The sequence below is a fragment of the Entelurus aequoreus genome, linkage group LG28, assembly GCF_033978785.1.
Source record: "Entelurus aequoreus isolate RoL-2023_Sb linkage group LG28, RoL_Eaeq_v1.1, whole genome shotgun sequence".
In the NCBI taxonomy this organism is placed as follows: Eukaryota; Metazoa; Chordata; class Actinopteri; order Syngnathiformes; family Syngnathidae; genus Entelurus; species Entelurus aequoreus.
In genome coordinates, this window is record NC_084758.1 from 22,640,937 (window position 1) to 22,653,436 (window position 12,500).

The 12,500-nt window shown below is 38.6% G+C and overlaps 1 protein-coding gene across 4 annotated transcripts in view; it reads right to left on the bottom strand.

Moving 5' to 3' along the window:
• Positions 1 to 12,500, bottom strand: part of diaph2 (diaphanous-related formin 2) — a 1,018,926-nt gene that overhangs the window by 194,101 nt on the left and 812,325 nt on the right. The window lies entirely within an intron of this gene.

Here is a 12,500-nt window from a genome sequence, read left to right on the forward strand (position 1 = left end):
TACTTTTCTACTTTGTCTTTGTTTTTGTACGCCCCACATTTTATGCTGCGCCCATTTTTAAACACAAATGGGTGTAAAGTCTTCGTTGTTGTACGGCCAAGCATACGTTCCCTGTGCATTTTTTAAATGAAGTACGACTGCAAAATAAGCCACCATGGGGCCAAAGAAAATTGCAAGTGCCAGCACTTTGACGAACAAGGTGAGAAACACCACTGAATTTGAGAAATAATTGAATAGTAAAGTGAATTATATTTATATAGCGCTTTTTCTCTAGTGACTCAAAGCGCTTTACATAGTGAAACCCAATATCTAAGTTACATTTAAACCAGTGTAGGTGGCACTGGGAGCAGGTGGGTAAAGTGTCTTGCCCAAGGGCACAACGGCAGTGACTAGGATGTTGGAAGTGGGGATCAAACCTGGAACCCTCAAGTTACTGGCACGGCCACTCTACCAACCGAGCTATACCGCCCGGTATAGCTTTTGATTTTGATGACAACACTTTGTCATCAAAATTGTAACAACAGCGACATTTAATATACACATTTGGGTATCGATCTGTTACCAAGTAGTTACAGGATCATACAATGGTCATAATTTAAGTCCTCATGTGTCCAGGGACATATTTACTGAGTTTATAAATATAAAATGAATTTTAAAAAAAGGAACAAAAAATATTTTGTGACGATAAAAAAATATCGATGTAATCATAGTAGTATCGACTAGATACGCTCCTGTACTTGGTATCATTACAGTGGATGGACCCATGGCATTTGTTTACATTGAGGAGCGCTAGCCTATTAGCGATGAGCTATTGTATTCTCATATTTTTTAGAGGCGATATAGTACCGTTTGATTCATTAGTATTGCGGTACTTTACTAGTACCGGTATACTGTACAACCCTATAATATATATATATATATATATATATATATATATATATATATATATATATATATATATATATATATATATATATATATATAGTTAATGTTTCTGTGGTTTATCCATTATACAGTGCTCAATACCGGGGTAGAGCGGAATATACGTTAGGTCAGGAAAAAACACAGAGGGTATATCATCCCTACAAGCCTGTTTCCTTGAGGAAACAGGCCCACAAACACACACAAAGCAGTTTTAAGAAATTGCTATATTTTCTTTGATTGCGACGTTTATAATTTCCAAAATGTTTTTTGTAAGAAATTATTTATCCTTATTAGATTATCCTCAAGCCAGTTTCCTTGAGGAAACAGGCTTGTAGGGATGATATAGCCTTCGTGTTTTTTCCTGACCTAACATATATATATATATATATATATATATATATATATATATATATATATATATATATATATATATATATATATATATATATATATATATTCAATGTTTCTGTGGTTTATCCGTTATACAGTGCTCAATACTGGTATAGAGCGGAATATACGTTAGGTCAGGAAAAAACACAGAGGCTATATCATCCCTACAAGTCTGTTTCCTTGAGGAAACAGGCCCACAAACACACACAAAGCAGTTTTAAGAAATTGCTATATTTTATTTGATTGTGACGTTTATAATTTCCAAAATGTTATGTGTAAACAATTATTTATCCTTATTAGATTATCCTCAAGCTTGTTTCCTTGGGGAAACAGGCTTGTAGGGATGATATAGCCTCTGTGTTTTTTCCTGACCTAAAGTATAATATATAAATAAATAAATATATATATATATATATATATATATATATATATATATATATATATATATATATATATATATATATATATATATATATATATGTATATATATATATATATATATATATATATATATATATATATATATATATATATATATATATATATATATATATATATATATATATATATATATATATATATAGCCTCTGTGTTTTTTCCTGACCTAACGTATTATATATATATATATATATATATATATATATATATATATATATATATATATATATATATATATATATATATATATATATATATATATATATATATATGTATATATATATACATATATATATATATAGTATTGGTTTTGGAAAATGAAAAATGCTTTGAATTTTCAGTGGAAAAAGTTTGGACACCCCTGGTCTACACAAAGGAATGGCGCCCTTTCTGAATGATAAGGAATGAAGAGGTGGGCGTCCAGGAGGTATTCCCCCACAGTCTTCCCTCCTAATGAAGAAGAACGCCAAGGTCGTCTTGTCGGAATCATTTTGACTCTGATCCCTCGTCTCCCACCAACTTTTTCATCTACCCCCCCCCCCCTTCGCCCCCCCACCATCAAAGTGTAACAACGCACAACGTGGCGCTCCCTCAAGGCTTCCCCGCGTTGCGCATCTCCAAAAGAGGCATCCTCCCAAGAAATTAAATTATTCTCTCCAGCAAATAGCTGCGTATGAATATTTTATCAGGGATTTCAACTTCCCTGCTGTGAAGAAGAAGACGGGGACACGGGGTTACGCCGTGACTGCTGAGGGTCCGCTTGTAAGTTTAAGCTTCCGTACCAAAACAATCCTTTCATCGCTATATTTGTTTGATGGAGTATTTTTAGGCCTCTCTGCCTTGCCGACAGGAAGGCTAATTATATTAGCTTGGAAGCGCCGCCTGTTGGGTCCTTCTTTTTATTTCCCAGCAAGCAGTAAAGCCGCACAATTCCGAGCTTGTCGAAGAACATGAAGGGAGATGTGACCATTAGTGTTTGAAGAAAATAAGAAGGATCAGGAGAGCACAGATCGCTCAAACTTGACACATTCCGAGCTACTCAGTGTTCACACACAGTCGTGGTCAAAAGTTTACATACACTTGTAAAGAACATAAAGTCATGGCTGTCTTGAGTTTCCAATTATTTCTACAACTCTTACAATATATTTGTGTGATAGAGTGATTGGAGCACATACTTGTTGGTCATTAAAAAACATTCATGAAGTTTGGTTCTTTTATGAATTTATTATGGGTCTACTGAAAATGTGACCAAGTCTGCTGGGTCAAAAGTATACATACAGCAATGTTAATATTTGCTTACATGTCCCTTGGCAAGTTTCACTGCAATAAGGCGCTTTTGGTAGCCATCCACCAGCTTCTGGTTGAATTTTTGACCACTCCTTTTGACAACATTGGTGCAGTTCAGCTAAATGTGTTGGTTTTCTTACATGGACTTGTTTCTTTAGCATTGTCCACATGTTTAAGTCAGGACTTTGGGAAGGCCATTCTAAAACCTTCATTCTAGCCTGATTTAGCCATTCCTTTACCACTTTTGACGTGTGTTTGGGGCCATTGTCCTGTTGGAACGACCAACTGCGCCCAACCTCCGGGCTGATGATTTTAGGTTGTCCTGAAGAATTTGGAGGTAATCCTCCTTTTTCATTGTCCCATTTACTCTCTATAAAGCACTAGTTCCATTGGTAGCAAAACAGGCCCAGAGCATAACACTACCACCACCATGCTTGACGGTAGGAATGGTGCTCCTGGGATTAATGGCCTCACCTTTTCTCCTCCAAACATATTGTTGGGTATTGTGGCCAAACAGCTCAATTTGTGTTTCATCTGACATCACATGGACAAAGATAAGACCTTCTGGAGGAAAGTTATGTGGTCAGAACCCAAACACACGTCAAAAGTGGTAAAGGAATGGCTATATCAGGCTAGAATTAAGGTTTGAGAATGGCCTTCCCAAAGTCCTGACTTAAATGTGTGGACAATGCTGAAGAAACAAGTCAATGTCAGAAAACCAACACATTTAGCTGAACTGCCCCAATTTTGTCAAGAGGAATGGTCAAAAATTCAACCAGAAGCTTGTGGATGGCTACCAAAAGCGCCTTATTGCAGTGAAACTTGCCAAGGGACATGTAACCAAATATTAACATTGCTGTATGTATACTTTTGACCCAGCAGATTTTCTCACATCTTCAGTAGACCCATAATAAATTCATAAAAGAACCAAACTTCATGAATGTTTTTTGTGATCAAAAAGTATGTGCTCCAATCACTCTATCACAAAAAAAATAAGACTTGTAGAAATTATTGGAAACTCAAGACATATATATCCATATATATATATATATATATATATATATATATATATATATATATATATATATAGCCACTCTGGACTATAAGCCACGTGTATATATATATATATATATATATATATATATATATATATATATATATATATATATATATATATATATATATATATATATATATATATATATATATATATATATATATATATATGCATATATATATATATATATACACACACGTGGCTTTTAGTCCAGAGCGGTGCACTATACAGTCCTCAAAATACAATATTTCAAATGATATTATTTTTGCTTTCTTCATAAATTCTGCCATCAACTTGCCCTTTCTCTATGTCCGTCAGTCTGGGAGTTGCGCATGCGCCATTGGTTCGGGGGGACGTGCTAATTCAACGAGAGTCGCCATAACCGGGGAACGTTAAACCTTGTACCGGCGCAGACGCCTTTTGCTTTGTTGTGGGGACCGAAAAGCAAGCCCAAATATGCAACCACAGGTTTAAAAAACAACTCCCAAAAAAAAAAATAAAAAAAATAAAAAAAATAATAAGCTACAAATTATCAGTGATAACTAGACTCCCAGCGGAAGTGGACAAAAATAACTTTGGTCTTGTGGAGCGAGCAAGATTGAAAATAAACTTGCCATACAATACACCTTTTTTCAGATCTCTATTCCTTCTTGCTTGGGACTCAACCACAGCTGGAACCCTGCTGCTTTACCACTGCCAGTTTGAACTGAGTGTCAATAGTAATAACAATAGCACCAGTCGGGAGTAGGGATGCATGTTTAGTTAGTGATTCACTTTGGAGTAAATAATAGCCAGCTTGCACAAACCCCACGGTAATTGTTACAAATTATCAATGTCCTCACCTTCTTTTTTTTTTGCCTCATGTTCTCATCACAATATTTAATTCCGGCACACACTCAAACACAAAAAGTGCTCATTTAACGCGGCTGCCACATTCAGGAGAGTGCATGAATTGCCTGCATGTGTAATCCTGACTGGGAGCGTTGAGGGGAAAGGAGAATTTCATTTTTTTTCCCCCTCTCTCTCTCCCTCCATTAATGAGTTATCAAAGTGCAGCAGATGGGCTGGGATGAGCGAACCGTCTTTCTCGCTAATTGAGTGACTTTCTAACAAGTCCAAAAAGAAGCCTGAGTGGGGTTCGCAACGTAGCCGGTTCGCGCATCGTCGAGACATCGCAAGCGTGACTCCTGTATCCGTTCCGTATTCCGGGCCAACATTTTTAAAGATGGCAAATTATCATGATGGTGCTGATCACGTTGAATATGTCTTTGACGCATCCCTGCCAGATTCCATCACCCTACCATGTCTATAAGCCAACACTGGGGCATTCCATCCACACATGCACAGACGTAACTAACAGATGGCTAATAAACACATTTCCTGCTCAAAGACCAGACGCCGTAGAGTTTGTAAAATTCAAATGAGATATAGCAGCGACTATGAGGGTGAGATCAGTGGTGCGGTTGGAATACACACCCATGTGTGTGTGGCATTTAATGAATTATTGAATGGATAGACTGCGTTGGCTACTCGAGACGGGACCTTTAGGTAGGAACTACAGTTGTACGGTATACCCGTATTAGTATAGTACCGCGATACTAATGAATCATATTCGGTACTATACCGCCTCTGAAAAGTACCCCCAAAAGCCCCCGTCGTCGTCACATCGTTTCATTGCTGTTTTACGAGCATGTTCGGCAGCGCACAGTCACAGAGCACTTACAAGCAGACACAGTGTGTAGACAGAAAAGGGAGAACGGACGCATTTTGGCTAAAAAACTAACGATAAAGGTGAAGTTATAACACTGAAACGCCCTCAGGAAGAGCTGCTTTAAGACAGTGGTCCCCAAGCACAAGAAATTTAATAAAACATTTTAAAAAATTATTAAATCAACATAAAAAACACAAGATACACCTACAATTAGTGCACCAACCCAAAAAACAAAACCTCCCTCCCCCATTTACACTCATTCACACAAAAGGGTTGTTTCTTTCTGTTATTAATATTTCTGGTTCCTGCATTATATATCAATATAGATCAATACAGTCTGCAGGGATACAGTCCGTAAGCACACATGATTGTATTTCTTTATGACAAAAAATAAACAAAATAAATAACAAATAAATACAAATAAATATACAATCCCCCCCCCCCCCCCCCCCCCATGGCTAGCTAGTTAGCGGCTAACGTCCAGCTACTTCTAAATCACTAATCCTCGTCTCCATGGGGACAAATAAAGTACGTTTCGTAAAAGTATCATCCCTGCAGGACGAGGAATAGCTAAACATGCTTTTCTAAACATCTTTTAAATCCTTTCACCGGATTGTGTCACCTCTGCTTAATAAAGAGATTGACTGTGCTTCGTGTCAACAAACGGGGTATTGTTTGGATGGCAAGTTCGTCACTTCTATCGTTAAATGTGTTGCCTCTTCCTATTTGATACATTGAACTTGCTGCACTTGTGACGCCGTCTTGTTGTCGACATAAAAACACATCAAAAGTTGTAACGGACCTAAAAGTACAAACCCCCGTTTCCCTATGAGTTGGGAAATTGTGTTAGATGTAAATATAAACGGAATACAATGATTTGCAAATCCTTTTCAACCCATATTCAATTGAATGCACTACAAAGACAAGATATTTGATGTTCAAACTCTTAAACTTTATTTTATTTTTGCAAATAATAATTAACTTAGAATTTCATGGCTGCAACACGTGCCAAAGTAGTTGGGAAAGGGCATGTTCACCACTGGGTTACATCACCTTCCTTTTAACAACACTCAATAAACGATTGGGAACTGAGGAAACTAATTGTTGAAGCTTTGAAAGTGGAATTATTTCCCATTCTTGTTTTATGTAGAGCTTCAGTCCTTCAACAGTCCAGGGTCTCCGCTGTCGTATTTTACGCTTCATAATGCGCCGCACATTTTCGATGGGAGACAGGTCTGGACTGCAGGCGGGCCAGGAAAGTACCCGCACTCTTTTTTTTACGAAGCCACGCTGTTATAACACGTGCTGAATCATGGATCATCCCAATTAGCCTGCACACCTGCGGGATGTTCCAAATAAGTGGTTGATGAGCATTCCTCAACTTTATCAGTATTTATTGCCACCTTTCCCAACTTCTTCGTCACGTGTTGCTGGCATCTAATTCTAAAGTTAATGATTATTTGCAAAAAAAAAAAAGTTTATCAGTTTGAACATCAAATATGTTGTCTTTGTAGCGTATTCAACTGAATATGGGTTGAAAATGATTTGCAAATCATTGTAGTCCGTTTATATTTACATCTAACACAATTTCTCAACTCATATGGAAACAGGGTTTGTAATTAACTAGATTACTTGTTACTAGTGAATATGTTAGTAACGCCATTATTGCAAACACTGCTATGAAGTACACACTCATGTGTTTACTGGTGCCGCCCAGAGACATGTTGACAAGTCGAGGGGTGTGATGTTGACTTACTGAGCGATGGGACCTTCAGCCACGCTCGCCGCATTCCGGTTCTTTCCACAGGAGGGGGGATTCGGGGGGGACGCAACTTGTCATAAACACGGCCGCTGGGAAATTTACGGCCACAAATCACTTTGGCAGCAGAGTGAGGTTATCGCAAGGGAGAAATCTTTTCGCATTTACGCCTTTAACCGCATGTCTGACCTTTCCTTCAAGACCTCATATTTACCTCAATCGAGTGTTTTCTTGTTTTTTTTAGCATTATGTAGAGGCTAAGAAGTCGGGTTTTTTTTAGTTGCTGTGTTTAACCTTGTGACACCAAAACAGCTGAAGTCTGACTTCCGTGCTAGAAGAGAGGCAATCGAGGAAATATTGTCATACACAGTCGTACCTCCTGATACAATTGCCCACGCTTTTCAGTTCTTTGGTTATTAAGTTCTAGATTACTAGCAAAAATGTGTGTTCCGTGCCTCACAACTAGTCATACCAAAGACTATAAAAATGGGACCCATTACCTCCCAGCATCAAGGGTTGGAATTGGGGGTTAAATCACCAAAAATGATTCCCGGGCGCGGCCACCGCTGCTGCTCACTGCTCCCTTACCTCCAAGGGGGTGATCAAGGGTGATGGGTCAAATGCAGAGAATAATTTCGCCACACCTAGTGTGTGTGTGTGACAATCATTGGTACTTTAACTTTAGTTGGCGTAGTGCAAGGGTCCTTAACCTTTTTTTCTTTTTTCACTACAAAGGGGCCCACTCAAATAATAACACTGATTTATCCGTATTTTCTGAACTATAAGCCAATACGCTTTGAACCCTGCGGCTTATGAAACGGTGCGGCTCATTTTGGGATTTTTTTCCGGTATCGGTCAAAATATTTTGTGTTCAACAAATATGTATAGAGTAGTGTTGTCCCGATACCAATATTTTGGTACAGGTACCAAAATTATTTTGATACTTTTCGGTACTTCTCTAAATAAAGGGGACCACAAAAAAATGCATTATTGGCTTTATTTGTACAAAACAAAATCTTAAGGTACATTAAACATATGTTTCTTATTGCAGGTTTGTCCTTAAATAAAATAGTGAACATACAAGACAACTTGTCTTTTAGTAGTAAGTAAACAAATAAAGGCTCCTACTTTAGCTGCTGACATATGCAGTAACATATTGTGTCATTTATCATCCTGTTATTTGGTCAACATTATTAAGGACAAGTGGTAGAAAATTAATTATTAATCTACTTGTTCATTTACTGTTAATATCTGCTTACTTTCTCTTTTAACATCTTCTATCTACACTTCTGTTAAAATGTAATAATCACTTATTCGTCTGTTGTTTGATACTTTACATTAGTTTTGGAAGATACCCCACATGTGGGTATCAATCCGATACCAAATCGTTACAGGATCATACATTGGTCATATTCAAAGTCCTCATGGGTCCAGGGACATATTTCTTGAGTTTATAAACATAATATAAATTTTAAAACAATGAAAGAAGATGTGATGCCAAAAAAAATCGACGTAATCATAGTAGTATCGACTAGATACGCTACTGTACTTGGTATTATTACAGTGAATGTTAGGTGTAGATCCACCAATGGCGTTTGTTTACATTTTGACGCAGTCTACACAACATGCTCGTCTGCTTGTAAACCAGCAACAACACAACGTTACGACGACGGTGGAGTGGGGGGGGGGGGGTTGGCCCACCGGTACCTTTTAGAGGCGGTATAGTACCGAATATGATTGATTAGTATCGCGGTACTATACTAATACCGGTTTACCGTACAACCCTAGTATAGAGACACTGAAATAGTGTAGGGGCGGTATAGCTCGGTTGGTAGAGCGGCCGTGCCAGCAACTTGAGGGTTGCAGGTTCGATCCCCGCTTCCGCCATCCTAATCACTGCCGTTGTGTCCTTGGGCAAGACACTTTACCCACCTGCTCCCAGTGCCACCCACACTGGTTTGAATGTAACTTAGATATTGGGTTTCACTATGTAAAGCGCTTTGAGTCACTTGAGAAAAAGCGCTATATAAATGTAATTCACTTCACTTCACTTCACTACTATTGTTTGTGCTATGGTGCCATCTTTTGGACGAGTTTGCTCACTACAGGTACTGCGGCTTGAAAATGTTTTTCCTGTTTTGTGCCTTAAACCGGAAGTGTGACCTTCCATGGCGTTTCTGCTCAAAAGGATTCTTCAGTCATCACTCCAAGCAACGTTTGTAAGTTTTACAACGTAACTAAAACAATTGGTTTTGAAAACTGTGGACGTCGTGTCTTTTGGACCAAAGAGGAAAAGAACCATCCGGATTGTTACAGGCGCAAAGTTCCAAAGCCAGCATCTGTGATGGTATGGGGGTGTATTAGTGCCCAAGGCATGGGTAACTTACACATCTGTGAAGGCACCATTAATGCTGAAAGGTACATACAGGTTAGGGAGCAACACATGTTGCCATCCAAGCAACGTTATCATGGACGCCCCTGCTTATTTCAGCAAGTCAATGCCAAGCCACCTGTTACAACAGCGTGGCTTCATAGTAAAATAGTGTGGGTACTAGACTGGCCTGCCTGTAGTCCAGACCTGTCTCCCATTGAAAATGTGTGGCACATTATGAAGCCTACAACAGAGACCCCCGGACTGTTGAACAACTTAAGCTGTACATCAAGCAAGAATGGCAAACAATTCCACCTGAAAGGCTTCAAAAATTGGTCTCCTCAGTTCCCAAACGTTTACTGAGTGTTGTTAAAAGGAAAGGTCATGTAACACATTGGTAAAAATGCCCCCGTGCCAATTTTTTTGCAATGCGTTGCTGCCATTAAATTCTAAGTAAAAGATTTGCAAAAAAAAATAAAAAATAAAAAGTTTCTCAGTTTGAACATTAAATATCTTGTCTTTGCAGTCTATTCAATTTAATTTTGTAAATCATTGTATTCTGTTTTTATTTTACAAATTACACAAGGTGCCAACTTGTTTTAGAAACTGTTATGTAAAAGAAAAGGGGTAGGATTAAATAAGCTCTGCTTCTTCCTACTCCTTTTCGAACATGTTCAAAAGAGAAACTGGAAATTGTGATGTATCATGTTGTATGCTTGCATGTTTGAAATAAACTCAAACTCAACTCAACTCACTGGTTTTGGGTTTTGTAAGACCAGCTCCCCGGTTCTTGGCTTTCTGGAAATGTGGCCCCCAAAACAATTTAGTTGAATAACCCTGAGCTACTGCAATTAATGACCATAAGCAAGTACACAATACAATATGTCTGTACATGTTCTCATTCATCCAGGTCATTGTCATCTCATTCAATCGATCACAACTGGACTGTTTGGTTGGTCTTAGAAGACGTTTTGATGCTCATCCGAGAAAACGTCATCAGTTCGTGCTCATAGACTCAAATTGGTCAGATCTCGTCCGACTACTGAGCAGGTTGTGTTATGTGTGACCATGTTTATTGAATTTTTGTGCTGGTTCTATTTTTTCCCCCTGCACCATGACCAGGGAAGGTTGTTTGGCTTCGGTCATATAAGTAAATGCTGTGCAGAACACTTTGATGTACAATTAATGTCCACTGACTTGAGTTCTTTTTGTTGGCCACAAAATAGCAGCTATTACACCGCTGACTATTTGTATATTTTTTGAAAACACAGCCCCCGGCCAAATTGCTAATTGAACTGAGACCCGTCTCGCGGGCCAAATCGAAAATGCCGGTGGGCCGCATTTGACTAGTCGGACCAGATCTGACCAATCTAAGTCAATGACCACGAACTGATGAAGCCGTCTTCTAAGACAAACCAAACAGTCCAGTTGCAATCGATTGAATGCCCTGAGTACACAATAAAAGTGTCCTTTGCCTGCTATGTTACTCACCAGGAAGAGGGTGCGGAAGTTGGACAGCTACTGCAATTAATGACCATAAGCATGTATACAATAACAGATGTCTATACATGTTCTCATTCATCCAGGTCATTGTCATCTCAGTACATTCAATTGATCCCAACTGGACTGTTTGGTTGGTCTTAGAAGACGTTTTGCCTCTCATGTGAGGAAACTTCATCAGTTTGTGCTCATAGACTTAAATTGGTCAGATCTAGTCTTAGATTGGTCAGATCTAGTCCCACTAGTGAGCAGGTTGTGTTTTGTGTGACCATGTTTATTGAATTTTTGTGGTGGCTCTTTTTTTTTTTTTTTTTTTTGCACCATGACTAGGGAAGGTTGTTTGGATTGAGTCATATAAGTCAATGCTGTGCACATGAACACGTTAATGTACAATTAATGTCCACTGACTTGAGTTATTTTTGTTGGCCACAAAATAGCAGCTATTACACCGCTGACTATTTGTATATTTTTTGAAAACACAGCCCCCGGCCAAATTGCTAATTGAACTGAGACCCGTCTCGCGGGCCAAATCGAAAATGCCGGTGGGCCGCATTTGACTAGTCGGACCAGATCTGACCAATCTAAGTCAATGACCACGAACTGATGAAGCCGTCTTCTAAGACAAACCAAACAGTCCAGTTGCAATCGATTGAATGCCCTGAGTACACAATAAAAGTGTCCTTTGCCTGCAATGTTACTCACCAGGAAGAGGGTGCGGAAGTTGGACAGCTACTGCAATTAATGACCATAAGCACGTATACAATAACAGATGTCTATACATGTTCTCATTCATCCAGGTCATTGTCATCTCAGTACATTCAATTGATCCCAACTGGACTGTTTGGTTGGTCTTGGAAGACGTTTTGCCTCTCATCCGAGGGAACTTCATCAGTCCGTGCTCATAGACTTAAATTGGTCAGATCTAGTCTTAGATTGGTCAGATCTAGTCCCACTAGTGAGCAGGTTGTGTTTTGTGTGACCATGTTTATTGAATTTTTGTGGTGGCTCTTTTTTTTTTTTTGCACCATGACTAGGGAAGGTTGTTTGGATTGAGTCATATAAG